We start from the raw sequence: 18,518 nt of genomic DNA on the forward strand, positions 1-18,518 counted from the left end.
TGTTCTGACCCCCAGACACTATAGCGGTCTCTAAGGGTCCTGTGTTCTGACCCCCAGACAGTAGCTGTCTCTAAGGGTCCTGTGTTCTGACCCCCAGACAGTAGCTGTATCTAAAGGTCCTGTGTTCTGACCCCCAGACTCTATAGCGGTCCCTAAGGGTCCTGTGTTCTGACCCCCAGACAGTAGCTGTATCTAAAGGTCCTGTGTTCTGACCCCCAGACTCTATAGCGGTCCCTAAGGGTCCTGTGTTCTGACCCCCAGACACTAGCTGTCTCTAAGGGTCCTGTATTCTGACCCCCAGACACTAGCTGTCTCTAAGGGTCCTGTGTTCTGACCACCAGACACTAGCTGTCTCTAAGGGTCCTGTGTTCTGACCCCCAGATACTATAGCGGTCTCTAAGGGTCCTGTGTTCTGACCCCCAGACACTATAGCGGTCTCTAAGGGTCCTGTGTTCTGACCCCCAGACACTAGCTGTCTCTAAGAGTACTGTGTTCTGACCCCCAGACACTATAGCGGTCTCTAAGGGTCCTGTGTTCTGACCCCCAGACACTAGTCTCTAAGGGTCCTGTGTTCTGACCCCCAGACACTATAGCGGTCTCTAAGGGTCCTGTGTTCTGACACCCAGACACTATAGCGGTCTCTAAGGGTCCTGTCTTCTGACCCCCAGACACTAGTCTCTAAGGGTCCTGTGTTCTGACCCCCAGACACTATAGCGGTCTCTAAGGGTCCTGTGTTCTGACCCCCAGACACTAGCTGTCTCTAAGGGTCCTGTGTTCTGACCCCCAGACACTATAGCGGTCTCTAAGGGTCCTGTGTTCTGCCCCCCAGACACTATAGCTGTCTCTAAGGGTCCTGTGTTCTGACCCCCAGACACTATAGCTGTCTCTAAGGGTCCTGTGTTCTGACCCCCAGACACTAGTCTCTAAGGGTCCTGTGTTCTGACCCCCAGACACTATAGCGGTCTCTAAGGGTCCTGTGTTCTGACACCCAGACACTATAGCGGTCTCTAAGGGTCCTGTCTTCTGACCCCCAGACACCTCCCCAGTTTACCCCTAAGCTGGGGTAAAGTGACACGCAAGGTTACTGTTTTTTTTTTAAACAATCATATATTTTCACTGACCTTCGTCCTGAATACATTCTGATCATTTCCATTGCTAAGAATCATCCCGAATTAATGGGAAATGTGTGTCAATTTTACTGATATATATAATTTTAGTTCACTTGGAGGAGAGCAAATTTAAAAAATGTCTCACTTTACCCCACTCTCCCCTACGGCAATTACATACTGCATGTTAGCATGATTTAAAAACAGGATTGCTTTCAGTTGTTTGTGTAAATTAAATATAATGTTTAGATAGTCCAGTTCTATATTGTTGAACCAACGCGTTTCAAACGACAGAAGTGTGACCATGTCATTACAGTTTCAGTATTACTGTGGCTAAGCAGCAAGATGTGTCTTTGTATGGGAAACACACCCAAAACATTTTGTTCATTGTAATGGAAAATAAGATAAATATGTTCATGTCAAGCTAAAGTAAAGCACCACACATGACAAATACGGATGTAAAGCTAGAGCAGCAGTGTAATGTGGTGCTCCTGAACGACCACAAGATTACACAGGCCAAGCAAAAGCAAACAGATAAGAAGTTCCTTTGCAAACACTGCCGTCCTGACCTTCAGGCTCCAATTGGCAACTTCATGCCTCATGGCTTAACATCTAGTGGCTTGACTTATGTGTGTCTGGACTTTAACAAGTTATTTAACTTCTTGAATAGTGATGTGAACCAGGATGAAACCCTTAGGTTTGTTTAACGTTTGATTTAAACCTGTTATGTGCCTGAGCCAATATGGCTCAAATGTATCTTAGTGCATGCATGTGTCATTTTAACAAATTATGTAGATGAGAGATAATACAGATGGCGATAACCCCACCTGATTAAGCACACATGCTGCATGCAATTATTTCTTCATGAAAAAATACCTAAATTCACTTAAAATGTGTTCTCGTCCAAGCTATGCTTGCCTTTAACATCACAGGAAGGTTTTTCTTGCTGCTGTTTTCATTGACTCAAAATGCATACTCATGCTAGCTTATGCTTAATTATTATTCCTTGCATCATACACAACTTGTAAAACACCAAACATGACTTTGACAAGCTGTATTTACTGCTTCTGCTATTGAATCAAAAGCATATTCTCATGCTAGCTTGCTTATAAGTTTAATTACAAATTACTTGTCTCATTTTCAGCTGTAAAACACCAAACATGATTTGTACCAGTTGTTTTCCTGGTGCTGCTTTTATCAACTCAAAATGCATATTCTTAAGATAGCTTTGCTTAGGCTTAATTGTTCACTCTTTCCTGCATACACAATTTGTAAAAACCTCAAACATTAATCAGGTGTATTTACTGCTGCTATTGACTCAAAATGCATATTCTCATGCTAGCTTGCTTATATGAGCTTAAGTCTTCATTCTTTGTATCAACACAACTTATAAATCATCAAACATCATTTTCACCATGTTAGTTTCATTGATAACCACAACCCATGCAACATTACTAAAGGGCTAGCTTACAGCAACCACTGAACCAGTCTATTTAAATGTTGAGCAAGCTACCTCATTGGCTGCAGGTTCAGCAGTGGCCAATCAGCTTGTGCCATGTGTTAATGATGTGATTACATGCAATCTGCAAGCTAAGGACAAAAATCAATCTGCGCCCTCTAGAGATTCATGACTGAACTACAGCTTAATGTTACATCTTGTAAAATAATGATTAAAAAAACTGTAATTATACAGTAAATGACTATAAGTCTACTTTTATATGCACTATAAAAAGTGTTATTTTGAAATGTATTTAGAAATTTTTAATAGGGCAACAGGCATGATAGATGTAATAGAACAAATACATAGATTACCCAGCTAAACACGACATGTTGGTTACATAATTTATTTGTACTTTTTGCGAATTTCATGACTTTCTAACTGACAGAGGAACTAAAATGTTGCATGCTTGTAATTTCATTACCATCAAATGACCAACTCACAGCGTCATCAGTACGATATCCTAAGGTTAGATAACCGGAAACATTCCAATTACATTCATAATATTTAGGTAATTTCATGACTTATTGGAAACATAACAGTAATGTGCCTGTAGTTTAATTAGCATTATTCACCTTTCTCCTGATGCCGAATGCGTTTTGAATCATGGATAACACTTCAAGGTTGGGCTTCCATTCAAAACTTTCAAATGATCAACTTTCACTTTGTAACGACTGGTGATCAAACACAAACTGATAAAACCCTCACCCAGGCAGACTCTGTGATGTGTGGTTGCCTCACTGTGAATTATCACACTTTTGCTCCACTCATTCACTTCAAAACAAGTTGGAAGAGTGATTGTTCTCAATGAGAGAACAGTATTGGCTACAGCAAACAGACATGCAGGCCCATAGAAATGGAATTAAGCCGACTTTAGGTATTGCCCCGCCCTCCAAGGGAAGCGTGGCTACTTATTATGCGACGATGAATGCAGCATAATAAGACTGAATAATATCCCTAATCTTCAATGAGGGAAGATAAAGCAGAGGAAGAATGTATCAGACTGGTGTCAGACGAGTTGGACCGTAAGATATAAGAGGCTATATGCATAGTAACATTCGATGGGGAAAAAGAAAATCCGTAACTTTGACTACACGAGGAGAAAAGAGAACTCTCTGCATGGGAGACAGTCCTGTAGCCAGAAACTTCCTCCAGACATTATGTACAACATACGGCTGGATTCTTTAGCTGCGGAAAGAGAGTGGCAGGACATGAATTATTGGACATTATTGGCCAGAATCCACTTGAATTAGTTTGGACTGCTCTCTCAGTAGCCGCGTTTCCATTACAGATTTGCACAAAACCTTTGTGATATTTAGGCTGATAAATGTCGATTAAAAAACGTTTGCAAAATGAAGGCATTTCCATTAACTGCTGTTATGCGTCTAAAACGTTTTTCTCCCTCTCATGATAAGTCATTCCAAAAAGTATGCAACGTATGTTGGTAAGTTTGTGTATATCCCAGCACCGCATTAGCCATTATTTTTAATGGAAGGATAGGCGTGGTATCCACCTTTTCCTCGTTTTTTTGGCTTTGAATTTCATTTAGAAATATGAACTGAATTTAGAAATGCTTTTAAAATGAAAAACTTTGCGTTTAATAAACAAAATATATATATATATTTTAAAGGAAGTCAGCGTTTGGAGTGCATGCAGAATAATCTGTTCTCTGAATCAACGACCTTTGTGAATGTACACAAATAAAAGTAGACAGTTTATAGTTTATAATTATGTCTTACACATATCTGTATTGCTAAAAATGTCTATTGTATTGTGAGTTATATCTGCTGCCATAAAGGTCAATGTCCACCAGAATGAGCCGGCGACTTCATAAGCCATGGGTTAAAGAAAACCTATAGCCTATTTAATTAGGCTTTGTTTAAATATTAGCCTCTAATATATTTTTTATTTCATATGTTGATTATTTAAAAAAGCAGCATGAGTAAGATAGGTTCTACATAAGATGCGCATATGTCTGGAGACATGGAGTGGGGTGAGGCATTGAGGATTGTTTTGAATAGGGATGCACTGATCCGATACTCAGCATCGGTATCGGCTCCGATCCGCCATTTTTAAAGGGCGTAAAGGGCGCCGAGCGAGCTGTAGCCGGCGCCGTCTGTGGAAGCCTTTGCTACAAAGGCTCGGTAAAGTAAAATTAACTTGAGCAATCGCACGCCGAACCTGCAAGCGTTGACTATCTAATTTATGTCAGGAGTGCAAAATAACCAATCTGTAATCTGTAGGATAATGAACAAAATTGCCACGTCTTCTCCGTTTTATTTGTGGTCACAGCCATGCACTAAACCGCATGTGTTCGGGCTCTTAGTGAAACAGTGTGCATATTTGGACAAATATAGATTTAGCTGCCGAGTGATAGACAGCGCGGATCGTCACTGCAACCCAGCGCGCGTCGCTCTGTGCTTCAGATGCGCGGTCGAGACTAGCCTCAAACCCCTTCGCTTTTACCCCGATCTAGAATTACACATATCTATCACATCGCATGTTGGGATTCACGTTCTCTTATCACGTCGGCGCATTGTTCATCTTGCCAAACTGAATGTAAGATGAACTGCTGAATGATTTGCGATCTCTGCTGCACGCGCCACTCATAGCTCTCTCATTCGCTGTACTCCTCCCTCATTTAATCTCACTGTTGTAAACAATGCCAACGTGAACCAAGAACATGTCTCAGAACCGCTGTAACTGCTGCTGTTGGTATCGCTAATCAACCTACTGACACTCGCCTATTTATGCAAACCATTCCCTCTTTCCACACAATACCATCCCACCTTTTCACAGTCGACCACTCCCCTTTTAACAAGCTTTTTCAAATCGAAGGTGTGAAAAAACACCGCTGCAGCAGAGGGGTTTCATGACCCTTTAAGTCATTCAATTCAAGTTCACGTCAATGCATGCTTCCCTGTCAGTCACTCTCCTTTCAGCTTTAAACTGTGTGTGTGCCACGTTCAGTTACGACAGTCAACACAATGAAACTTTCTCTAAGATGATTTAATGTTCCTGTTATCACGCTTGATCTGTAGATAACGCTCTATGGTAAGGCAACGAGATCTGCAAGAATACTTTTCTGTTTCTTATGGGGTGAGTTTCCATAAACATCAATATTTGTCATGTTGTGTTTATTCTAAGAACACACACACGTTATCTCATGTTTAGACCTTCCCATACCTACTTATTGTTCTTAACTGTCGTTTTAATTGTAAACGTTAGCATCGTATCACTCGCCAAAACCGTCATTTCTATAATGGGCTTTTAGATGTTAATGTTAGCATCTGCTATCCTTTATTATTAATAGTATGCGGTTCGATTTTTCCTGTTGCGTCTGTCGTTACTATGCAACCATGCAGCTTTACAGGGGGTGTGGCTTATGCAAATGAGATGTAAATGAGCCCTATTGTCACTCCCAGCAGGTGAGAACAGGTAAGAACGTCAAAACTTTAGAGGCCGTTTTCTCCCCTTTAAACTTTTTAAATGCCTACATTCAAATGGCCACAACTTCTCCTAATATTATCAGATGTATTACACATCGTTGGAAAGCTTGGAGACTACACTTTCAGAATCTGTGAATAACTCAAAATGCCCTAGAACCGACTTGTGTCCCTATTTTCCGTGATTGGTCGCAATTGTTTTCTGATATGTTCAACTGGTAACCAGAAAAAAACAGCAAATAAGAAAACTGACATGACTGCATTCGGTAGGCTATGTAGCCTATCAGACTCGTCATCATACCTATATTATACATCATACCTCGGGCCTGGAACACTGAACTGCAGTCTGCACTCTTTTTCCAACGGGACTCAGAGCCAAAGTAAATATATTCGGGAAGCATAACCATGCCACGAAATACTCTACTAGGGAGACCAGCCTCTCAATGCTGGCCTCCGGTACCCACCGAGCCTCCTGCCCGACCCCCGGAAGCGAGACAGGTCTAACTGCAGAACCGCAGAACCCATATACGTCACTCACAACAGTCTGAGGACGACAACAGCGCCACGGCACAGTCTCATTCCGGAAGTGGGCGGAGCTGATTTATCTTCGTATACATTGCTCTATTTGGAGCGTTTCAAGCCTAAAGTTTAAACGATGTTAATAATGTCAAGTATTTAATTAATAAGTTCTAATTGAAGATAGATAGAGATGATAGATAGGCTAGATAGATATACAAAATAAAATAATTTAAGTTAAAAATGTATTTATAAAAAAAACATTGTAACTTTTTTAAAGTAAAAAGTTGCTATTATTATTATTATTTATTTATATTATGTCTTAAATATTATATTAGATAAACTGAACACAAATCTTAACACACAAAAAATGAAAACAAAGATTGAGCATTTGAACATTTATTTTTATGACACAATATTTTTTTTTTTTACTCAAGCATCTCAGAATAAACCTTTTATTCATAGTACATAATATACATTACACAATTCTACACTGTTATGCATAATTCAGATTAATCAAACCCCAAAACACACAGAAATTGTTTAATTTTATAAAATGTTCCTTAAAATCCCCTTAAGTAGCAAAGGCATCATATACTAGCTTGGGTTTGCTAGTATATATAAATATATATATAAAAAAAATACACAATCAGACCAAGGGGAATAAATTGAACTAAGTTTAAAGTTATTGCACAGCAGGTACATGACTAATTAAATCTAAAATACATGCAACCTCTATAAACATTGACAACTGTCTCTTTGGCCAGTTGTCGGTCAACCATTCAGCCTGTGAAAGTTGAAGGGCTTTTTCCTAGTCTTCCACTTTCAAATTTCAGAAATCAGGGCTCTTCCACTAAACTGTTGAAAACTTTTGGTTGTTCCTCAGTCTTTAAACTGCAGTGCAGACGTCTTCTGTGATCCGCCGCTCCTTCATGAGACAAGGGTACAAACAAATAGAATGAAATGTTGGAAGTGTTTTAACAATATTGTGTGTTGAAGTCAGGATGTAGCATGTATAATAAAGTTGTGAAATTCAGTTTCTCATGTCTATATTTCTGACATAAATTATACCCTGTCACAATCAAATTAATTAACCATTTTCAGTTCAAAATGTATACAGAAATTAAAGGCAGGCACTTCATAGGGCTTCTCACACTGAGCTTATCGTCATTCTAAACACACTTTTAACCTCGGGTAAAGTAACATTTCACACTTTTATATTTACGTGCTTTGGACAGTCACTGAAACACTGTGCACTCTATTTAAATGATAAAGTAAGCATTGAAGAGAAAAAATGTCAAATGCAAACAGAAAACGCAATTGCAGCGAAGAAGAGACCATTTCAATTATTGTATAGTCTGAAATGTCCGTTCAGGATAAACTTGTAATACAAGGACATGCAAAGCTTGAGCATTTATGAAAACATATTGTGTGCAGTGCAGTGTCTGTCAGTGACCCTGATAATGCACATATGTTATCCCATGGTTTATTAAAGTACAGTGTGGAACGGCAGTGTATGAATACCCAGGATTAATTGTTCATCTCAGGTAAATGATGATCAGTGTGAAACATGAAGCAAGATAACCCAAGATTCTGTATATCCGGAGTTTACTATTTCAAGTGTGAAAAGCTCTCATGTTTTTTATCCTAATGAAGGGAAGCTTGTATTTAAAAAAAGTTTTACCTTTCCCTTCTTTTTCTTACCATTAACATGAAGATCCTACTTTCAACAGAGCCATCCAACTGTTGTGGAACAGTCTAAAACAAACGAACATTATAGAATAGAACTATAGAACATTCCTGGAAAATGTGACATATAACAACACACTATCTGTATAAGTAGCTTATGTCTTTATTAGAGCCTTTAAAACTAACCTTGTTTTTGATCAGCTTCCATTATCCGGGGGTGACATTCTGATTGTCAATTTACTGCAACAAAATCAAACAGATATATATAATGCTTGGTTGTGTATTTAATTTAATTTTAATAGGACACATTCAAACACATGAAATAGTGTTTGTATTTTGTTAGCTTAAGCACTATATATATATATACACACACACTTGAAACTTTATAACCAACTAATTCAAAATGGACGACAAATAAATACTATTTCTTGCCACTGTGTATAAACAAATAACTCCAAACCTTCATACCTCCATGGACAGCTGCTTTTTGAAGTGAATTTGAAGGTGTACTGTGCCATCTGGTCAGTTTAAAACACTGGGCAGTAGAAACTGTTGCAGAATTTCTTGCATTGATGTACATGGAGTAAAGCTGATCCTCTCCAAATCGTAATGCCTCTATAAATTAGTGGGAAAAACACATAAAACACTGGTCAGTATCAGATAAAAGCAAATAAAAAATACGGCACCAACAACAAAGTAAAATCACAAAAAATTATGTTACTTAAAGCAAGACCATATCAACAGACGCGATAGACATCGTAAAGCAGAGCACATAAGAAAAATATAGAGCCACGTTCTGTATAAAGTGTTAATACAACAATGATGGATCAAATACACAACACAAATAAACTTGATAGATTAAAACCACAACAAAAAACAGCTGTTTACCGTGTTCTCTTCTTCCGCGGTGCCGATTGTTTAGTTTTCGTTAACTCCGCCCACTTCCGGCATGAGACTGTGCCGTGGCGCTGTTGTCCTCAGAGCGTTGTGAGTGACGTATATGGGTTCTGCGGTTCTGCAGTTGGTTATTATTGCCTGAAGCGGCCACCCGGCAGAGCTTAGTCTGGGAGGTTTTTCGTTGTGCGAACGCGTTTGCTGCCCAGCTGCAAGTCTTCTAGAGGCAGCTGGAGCAGCATGCATTAACTGGAAATCGATGTGGTCCGAGCATCGAAGACGGTGGATTGAAGCACCGACTTCCAGAAAACTCCACGGAGGAAGTGACATCGATCACTCTCCGGAAGATTTTCGTTTAGATTAATGTATAGATAAGAGAACACGATTTGGATGCTAGGCATAAAATATCTACCTTCACAAAGTCAGATTTAAATGGTCAGATTTTCCTCAGAATTAAATGTCACCATAATCACCCACCAATGAACATGTTCTGAATGATAGACTGAATAAACATATCTAACTCCTTAAAGTCAGATAATATTAAATTAATTTGAATTCCTCAGAATTAAAATTCAGCCATAATCACCACCAATCAATACTGTTTTAATATTTATTCATATGGAATGGTCTACTACACACTGCCTCAGCAAACGTGAGATTCGATCCGATTACAACATATTTAACTTAGCTTTCATCCCTTGAGATTAAGGACCACAGGCGGGAGGCTGAAAGACCCGAAAAGCGCACGCGTTGAGATATTTCTAAATAAACACAGCCGGCACCCTAAGGAGCTGACTGCATGCTGCCGTTACTATAGCTTCCGGTTATGCCGTCAAATCTACGTCATGACGCAACACCAATCAAGACTGGAATAGTTTCATTCAGACTTCAGACACGCTGCTGCTAAGGGAGTATCCCCAAATTCGTCGTTCCGATGCAGTGCAAAGTTCCCTCGATATAGGGAACTAGACGCACCCTAGCGGCAGCAAATCTAATCTGCAGCGAGTGTCATCTGGCAACTCTCAATACCTTCTGAGCTGTAAAAACAAACTCTAGTCGGGCCAATCACATCGTGTCGGTGGGCGGGGCTTAACATAATGACAGCCGAGTTGCGCTTGCGTGCTTCTAGTAAACACAGAAACTGGCGAACGGCGGCCTATCGAAACGGCTTTGACCGCAACTCTGGAAGACTTGGAGTTAAGCTTTTCTCTGAGAAAAGAACAAAGAACGGCACTGAAGTCATTCTTAAAAAGGGAAGATATGTTCAGAGTTTTGCCGACCGGATACAGCGAAAGTTTAGTCTATCAACTAGCTCTGCTTCACCTTCTTCATTGATCTGGTTGGTTGTAGCGCTATCCTATCGCGTGCAGAGGGAGTTTGAAAGACAACCATTTATCCGCCCCTCGGATTGAGCCGTCAGTGAGTTTCCAGACCAAACATTTTGATGTGGGTCTGGCTTGTCAGGCTAGTAAGTTACAACATTACATTAACATTATTTTTTTTGCAAAATGAAGTTGTTTATTTCTGATTGCCTGAGAAATGTGGCTTCATTGTATTGAGGTAAATGATCTTTGAAAAGCTTGAAATATGTAATGTAAATAAAAATACTTTGTCTTGAGCTGACAGCTAACTATGGCAACATTGTTTGTTGATTGGCATTTATATTTTGTTATACTTATTTATACTTATACTAATTTATACTTATAATTATCTGTATATATATATATATAAATTAAGTACAAGTACAAAGATTAAATTGTAAAAAGGGATGCTTATGAGTGTACAACTGAAACTGCTGAGGATGTGAATGGTTTTTATTATATTACCGACCAGGTTCATTGTACTCCGCATTCTATCCTTCTTAAAAAGAGAACAAATCATTCATTATCAACTGCTTGTTTTTTGTGAAATATTAATTAACTTTTTTTTTCCCCTTCAGATCAGCTGCTGTAGAAGACAGAGTGCAGAGACAAGCGAAGAAGAGAGTAGTAAGTATGATTTAATCTCATGATCACCGCTGTTGTAGAGATTTTGAATCAGGCCTAATGGAGGGGGATTCGTTAAATTGGAGGATGATTCGACTTATATAGCAATGGGCCGATTTACAAAGCCAATCTCACTACAGTGGCTCTACAATAATTTGTGCGAAAAAAAAAAAAGAAAAAAAAAGATTTAAATAGTGACTTATATAGCAATGGGACGATTTCGAAACAGATTCAGTGAATAGATACATGATTTGGACCGCCAAAGTCATGTGATTTTAGCAGTTATCGCGTTTGACACCCAATCCGAAATCATCAATCGATTCACTGTTCAAAGCTTTGTTTTGAAATTGGCCATCACCATATTAGTCATTATTTCATTTTTTTGCACACAAAAACTAATTCTCGTGTCTTCATAAAATGACTGTAGAGCTGCTGTAGTGAGATGGGCTTTGTAACGACGTCTTTAGTGCCTTTATGGGTCTTGAGAGAGGAAATGACATTGGTGTCAATGAAGGCCTTTCTGAGCCATCGGATTTCAACACTAATATCTTCATCTGTGTCTGAAGATGAAGAAAGGTCTTACGGGTGTCGAACGACATAAGGGTGAGACATGAATTAACCGAATTTTCATTTTTTGGTGAACTGAACCCTTTAAAAAGGATTAGTTCACCCAAAAATGAAATTTCTTTCCTCACCCCATAAGACCACCGTTGATCCTCGGAACACAGATTAAGATATTTTAGATTGAGTCCGAGGCCTTTCTGTCCTTTGAATGTAAGTGTCTGCCCACATGCTGTCAACGTCCAGAAGGTAATGAAAACATCATCAAAGTAGTCCATATGTGACATCAGTTGGTTAGTTAGACTCGTTTAAAGCATCAACAATACATTTTGGTCCAAAAATAACAAAAAATACAACTTTATTCAGCATTGTCTTCTCTTCCGTGTTCCTCAAATAAAGAATCAAACGGTCATGAATCATGATTCGAATCGCGTGTGAAAAACTGGTAAACTGCTGAAATCAGGTGACATTGGCGATACGAATCACAAACCAATCTGCTGATTCGCGACCGTTTGATTTTTTATTTGAGGTTTGAAAACAAACACGGAAAAGAAGACAATGCTGAATAAAGTCGTAGTTTTTGTTATTTTTGGACCAAAATGTATTGTTGATGCTTCAAACGTGTCTAACTAACCAACTGATGTCACATATGGATTACTTTGATGATGTTTTCATTACCTTCTGGACGTGGACAGCAAGTAAAGGACAGAAAGCTTTCAGACTAGATCTAAAATATCTTAAACTGTGTTCCGAGGATGAACGGAGGTCTTACGGGTGTGGAACGACATGGGGGTGAGTCATTAATTAAAGACGTTTCATTTTTGGGTGAATTAACCCTTTAAGTCTTGATAGGAAATTGATAGAAACTGACTCCAAATGGCTCATTTCTGTGGTTCCTTTGAGGCAAATCTGTCTGTTATTTAATTGTTTTAGTTTTTTTTTTTTAAAGCCGCAGGTCACTTGTCATAGTCGTCCTGGCATGTGCTATTTTGCACAACTTTTAATTTCCTTAAATCTCTGCAACAGAGGTGAAGCGTGCATGTTATCATGACCACACTAGACACATTCATGGGAAATATAGGTTTAAATAAAACACAATAAAGTGGCGCATGTTTTATGTTGTAGAATAAAACACGCAAGTGTCTTGAGCTTGTGTTCACCACAAACTGTATTTTAGCCATTTAAACTAAATAGCATTCAAAAAACACATCGACTTCATTGTTGAGGTAAAACATTATATAAATACTGTTGTGTTTCTGGCAGAAAGCAATCGCTTCATGACTTAAGACAACAATGTGTCACACTCAGGGTTTAATATGGATTCGTTTATTCATACCCTTAGTTGCAGAAATTGCAAGCCGTACTCAAAGAAGTGATCGTCCACTTGAAGATGATTGGCATTAAAACTCTTCTGTGTCCTCGTTTGGTCTTTTGCAGGCTTGATTGTAAAGAAAAAATGCATTCACTTCTGCACTCCCGGGTGAAAAAGACTATTACTATTAAATGTATTAAAAGTGTACTCAAGTATGTTTTTAGTACAATTCAAATATAACAAACATACTACTTAAGTTTCCAGTGCATTTTTAATTCATTTAATAGGACATCCTTTTCAACCTGGGCTTTGTTTTCCAGAAACTTTTATTCAATGATGTCATATTCCAACACACTCACATGAGACTGTGTCTCGATAGTATGAGTGCAATCGTTGAATTTACGCCAAAATGAGTTTTGGTGTGCATATACTACGCAGTTTTTCGCATGCATACGATACGCACTTTATGGCGTGTATATATGACGCCCTTGGGTAGGATGGGGGCGGGGTTTGAGCATAATACGCCATAAAGTGCGTATCATATTCACGTGAAAAACTGAGTACCATATGCACAGCAAAACTCATTTTGCTGTATGCATTCCACGACATTGCAAACTCATATTATGTATATGCATTTTCATGAGAGAGTGTGCTTTTTAGTAATACAGGTAAACTGAAATGTTCTATAAGTGGATGAAAATAGCTCTGCCATAGCACTTATTGATCTTTCATTTATTATAATGTATTTGTCAAGAGATTATGTATGCTGCTGTACTTTTTTAATGAACTCAAGGAATTTATTTTGTAATGTATATGATATAGTACATTAAAGTTTTCTATATTTCAAAGTGTGTAAATGTCTTAACATTTATATTTAATAATTGTGCACTTTTTATACCATTTTGAATACTGAAGGAAACAGCATTATAATATACTAGTAGTGTAATATTAAAATAATATTTAAAATGATATCCACTCTCAATAGATGAAGACACGAAGTCTCCTGGAGTATGGCAGGCCGGGAGGTCCAAAAATAAGACTAATAACTTGTTTTGGGAAATCACTATACTATAGCCAGTAACTACTGACTTACCCACTGAGAGGCCGGCGGTGGATCTGTATAAGTACTTTCCTCACATGGCTGACGACTGACTCTCCTCACGTAGCAGACGACTCACTTTCCTCACACAGCGACTCTTATTAGTATTATTAGCTATTAATAATATTATTATTAGCGGGTTATTAGTCTTATTTTTGGACCTCCCGGCCTGCCATACTGGAGGGGGACGAATACTCCACACTTTAAATTCTAGGTGGAAAAGTGTTCAAAAGCATGTGATGCAGCATCCATGCCAGCAGCTGTCAGTGTGAAGTCTGCCGTATAGGCTGGCAGGTTACAGGCCAGCTTTGGTTTGGCTCTGTCTTGACCTTCAGCCCAAATGGACGTAGGAGCTAAAATGAGAAGAACACACACCACATTAACACACATCTGGCTGGAATACTCAGCTGTACTATCGAGCAGCAATGCAATAATGTCCAGGTACAATGATGTCTATTCAGTCAGTGTTTTCATAATCCATAAATTATCAGGACTCCAAAAGCCGAGCAGAAAGAATGTACATTATATGATCAGCTGAGTGTATTCTCTTTTACTTATACTCTTAATAAATCATTGAGACATACCCAGACAGATAATCAAGAAAGGGGTTTTCTCACCCAAAAGCTATTTTTTTTTTTCAAACTGGAAAACTGCATGAGTCATGTGAACATATTTTATGGTTATGGTTACAAGAGATTCTAATGAACCCACTGATGTCGACTACTTTGATGATGTTTTTATTCCCTTTCTGGTCCTTCTGGACATGGACAGTACACCGGCGTACATACGTTTTCAATGGAGGAACAGAAAGCTCTCGGACTAAATATAAAATATCTTAACTACTTAAACTCCAAGACCATTTTCTGGGATTTCCGCCTTGATTTGGCCTGCCCATATTGAAAAGCTTCCCATACACACAATAACTTCCCATAGAGTTCCGAATTGTGGTGTCAAATACAGGAAACCCTTTGGAGTTACATAAAACACTGCTAAAGGTTATGAACATGTAAGTATATGTTGTCTGAGCTGCAGGGCCGGCTCTAGCTCTTTGGTTGCCCTACGCGAGATGGAATTTTTTTTTTTTTATTATTATTTTTTTTTTTACAATGACAAATAACTTTGAATAATTAATGAATTATGTTATTATACTATTTGGGGTTTCAAGCAACATAATGCAATGTAATTGATTTCAAAGAGTTTAGTGTGAATTCAGTTTGATTGGGACACTTTTTCCCCAGTCATTTTAAAGGCAAAAACTGTCAGAATCATTTGATTTAGTAAACTATCCGATACACACAATAATCTGATATAGCCTATATCTCAAACTGACTGTCAAAGTGCAACATGGTTACAAATTTAACATCAGTGCAAGAACAAAATGTATGCAACTTAAGCAAATATTCAGGAGTCAGGATTAGGTTTACCACCATCAAACAAACCAAATGTGGGACGATTAGTAAGTTTGTGTGGGACAATGTGAGGAATGTTACCGACACTAAAACATAACCTGAAACTGTTATATAATGTCTAAGTTAATAAAATATGTGTATTCTGCCTTTCAGCTGATAAACATATTTTGTTCTTTAGTCACTACCAGAAAACACCATTACATCACAATGTAACATAACACATATTTATTTTACATGTAATTTAAATTCAAAATCACTGAGCCCAAAGGCTCAGGCATCATGCAGATAAACTATTTCTGAAAGAGTTCTGACCACGTCCAACTAAAACCCAACAACATAAATAATGAACAAATAAAATATAAATCAACATGAAATTAGTTCATTGACAGTTTAATATATTCATTTATATTATATATTAACAATATAACCAGTTTAAGGTGGGAGTAAAATTTACTCTGTTAAGGTTGGATTAACATTGACTCTTAAGGTGGGAGTAACATTCACTCTCTTAAGGTTCAAGTAAAATTGACTCTCTTAATGTTGGAGTAACATTGACTCTCTTAAGGTGGGAGTAACATTGACTCTCTTAAGGTGGGAGTAACATTGACTCTCTTAAGTTTGGAGTAACATTGACTCTCTTAGGGTGGGAGTAACATTGACTCTCTTAAGGTTTTAGTAACCTTGACTCTCTTAAGGTTGGAGTAACCTTGACTCTCTTAAGGTGGGAGTAACCTTGACTCTCTTAAGGTTGGAGTAACATTGACTCTCTTCAGGTGGGAGTAACATTGACTCTATTAAGGTTGTAGTAACATTGACTCTATTAAGGTTGGAGTAACATTGACTCTCTTAAAGTGGGAGTAACATTGACACTCTTAAGGTGGGAGTAACATTGACTCTCTCAAGGTTGGAGTAACCTTGACTCTCTTAAGGTTGGAGTAACATTGACTCTATTAAGGTGGAATTAACATTGACTATTAAGGTTGGAGTAACCTTGACTCTCTTAAGGTTGGAGTAACATTGACTCTCTTAAGGTGGAAGTAACATTGACTCTCTTAAGGTTGGAGTAACATTGACTCTCTTAAGGTTGGAGTAACATTGACTCTCTTAAGGTTGGAGTAACATTGACTCTTTTAAGGTTGGAGTAACATTGACTCTCTTAAGGTGGGAGTAACATTGACTCTCTTAAGGTTGGAGTAACATTGACTCTCTTAAGGTTGGAGTAACATTGACTCTTTTAAGGTGGGAGTAACATTGACTCTCTTAAGGTTGGAGTAACATTGACTCTCTTAAGGGGGGAGTAACATTGACTCTCTTAAGGTGGGAGTAACATTGACTCTCTTAAGTTTGGAGTAACATTGACTCTCTTAAGGTGGGAGTAACATTGACTCTCTTAAGGTTTTAGTAACATTGACTCTCTTAAGGTTGGAGTAACATTCACTCTCTTAAGGTTGGAGTAACATTGACTCTCTCAACGTTGGAGTAACATTGACTCTATTAAGGTTGGAGTAACATTGAGTTTCTTAACGTTGGAGTAACATTGACTCTATTAAGGTTGGAGTAACATTGACTCTCTTAAGGTGGGAGTAACATTGACTCTCTTAAGGTGGGAGTAACATTGACTCTCTTACGTTTGGAGTAACATTGACTCTCTTAAGGTTGGAGTAACATTGACTTTCTTAAGGTTGGAGTGACATTGACTCTCTTAAGGTTCAAGTAACATTGACTCTCTTAAGGTTGGAGTAACATTGACTCTCTTAAGGTTGGAGTAACATTGACTCTCTTAAGGTTGGAGTAACCTTGACTCTCTTAAGGTTGGAGTAACTTTGACTCTCTTAAGGTTGGAGTAACCTTGACTCTCTTAAGGTGGGAGTAACCTTGACTCGCTTAAGGTTGGAGTAACATTGACTCTCTTAAGGTTGGAGTAACATTGACTCTCTTAAGGTGGGAGTAACTTTGACTCTCTTAAGGTGGGAGTTACATTGACTCTCTTAAGGTGGGAGTAACTTTGACTCTCTTAAGGTTGGAGTAACATTGACTCTCTTAAGGTGGGAGTAACATTGACTCTCTTAAGGTTGGAGTAACATTGACTCTCTTAAGGTTGGAGTAACATTGACTCTATTAAGGTTGGAGTAACATTGACTCTTAAGGTGGGAATAACATTCACTCTCTTAATGTTCAAGTAAAATTGACTCTCTTAATGTTGGAGTAACATTGACTCTCTTAAGGTGGGAGTAACATTGACTCTCTTAAGGTGGGAGTAACATTGACTCTCTTAAGGTGGGAGTAACATTGACTCTCTTAAGTTTGGAGTAACATTGACTCTCTTAAGGTGGGAGTAACATTGACTCTCTTAAGGTGGGAGTAACATTGACACTATTAAGGTGGGAGTAACATTGACTCTCTCTCAAGGTTGGAGTAACCTTGACTCTCTTAAGGTTGGAGTAACATTGACTCTATTAAGGTGGGATTAACATTGACTATTAAGGTTGGAGTAACCTTGACTCTCTTAAGGTTGGAGTAACATTGACTCTCTTAAGGTGGGAGTAACATTGACTCTCTTAAGGTTGGAGTAACATTGACTCTCTTAAGGTGGGAGTAACATTGACTCTCTTAAGGTTGGAGTAACATTGACTCTCTTAAGGTTGGAGTAACATTGACTCTTTTAAGGTGGGAGTAACATTGACTCTCTTAAGGTTGGAGTAACATTGACTCTTTTAAGGTGGGAGTAACATTGACTCTCTTAAGTTTGGAGTAACATTGACTCTCTTAAGGTGGGAGTATCATTGACTCTCTTAAGGTTTTAGTAACATTGACTCTCTTAAGGTTGGAGTAACATTCACTCTCTTAAGGTTGGAGTAACATTGACTCTCTTAACGTTGGAGTAACATTGACTCTATTAAGGTTGGAGTAACATTGACTCTATTAAGGTTGGAGTAACATTGAGTTTCTTAACGTTGGAGTAACATTGACTCTATTAAGGTTGGAGTAACATTGACTCTCTTA

The 18,518-nt window shown here is 38.4% G+C and overlaps 1 long non-coding RNA gene across 1 annotated transcript; it reads right to left on the minus strand.

The window, feature by feature from the left end:
* Positions 1 to 8,259: 8,259 nt before the first annotated feature.
* LOC137039822 (uncharacterized) lies at positions 8,260 to 8,865 on the minus strand. Its single transcript, XR_010897764.1, has 3 exons — positions 8,724 to 8,865; positions 8,442 to 8,495; positions 8,260 to 8,324 (listed from the first exon to the last, which is right to left on the minus strand). It is a non-coding gene; the product is annotated as an uncharacterized lncRNA (long non-coding RNA).
* Between the last annotated feature and the right edge of the window lie 9,653 nt (positions 8,866 to 18,518).

The sequence above is a fragment of the Pseudorasbora parva genome, chromosome 14 (genome assembly GCF_024679245.1).
Source record: "Pseudorasbora parva isolate DD20220531a chromosome 14, ASM2467924v1, whole genome shotgun sequence".
NCBI classification, from domain to species: domain Eukaryota; kingdom Metazoa; phylum Chordata; class Actinopteri; order Cypriniformes; family Gobionidae; genus Pseudorasbora; species Pseudorasbora parva.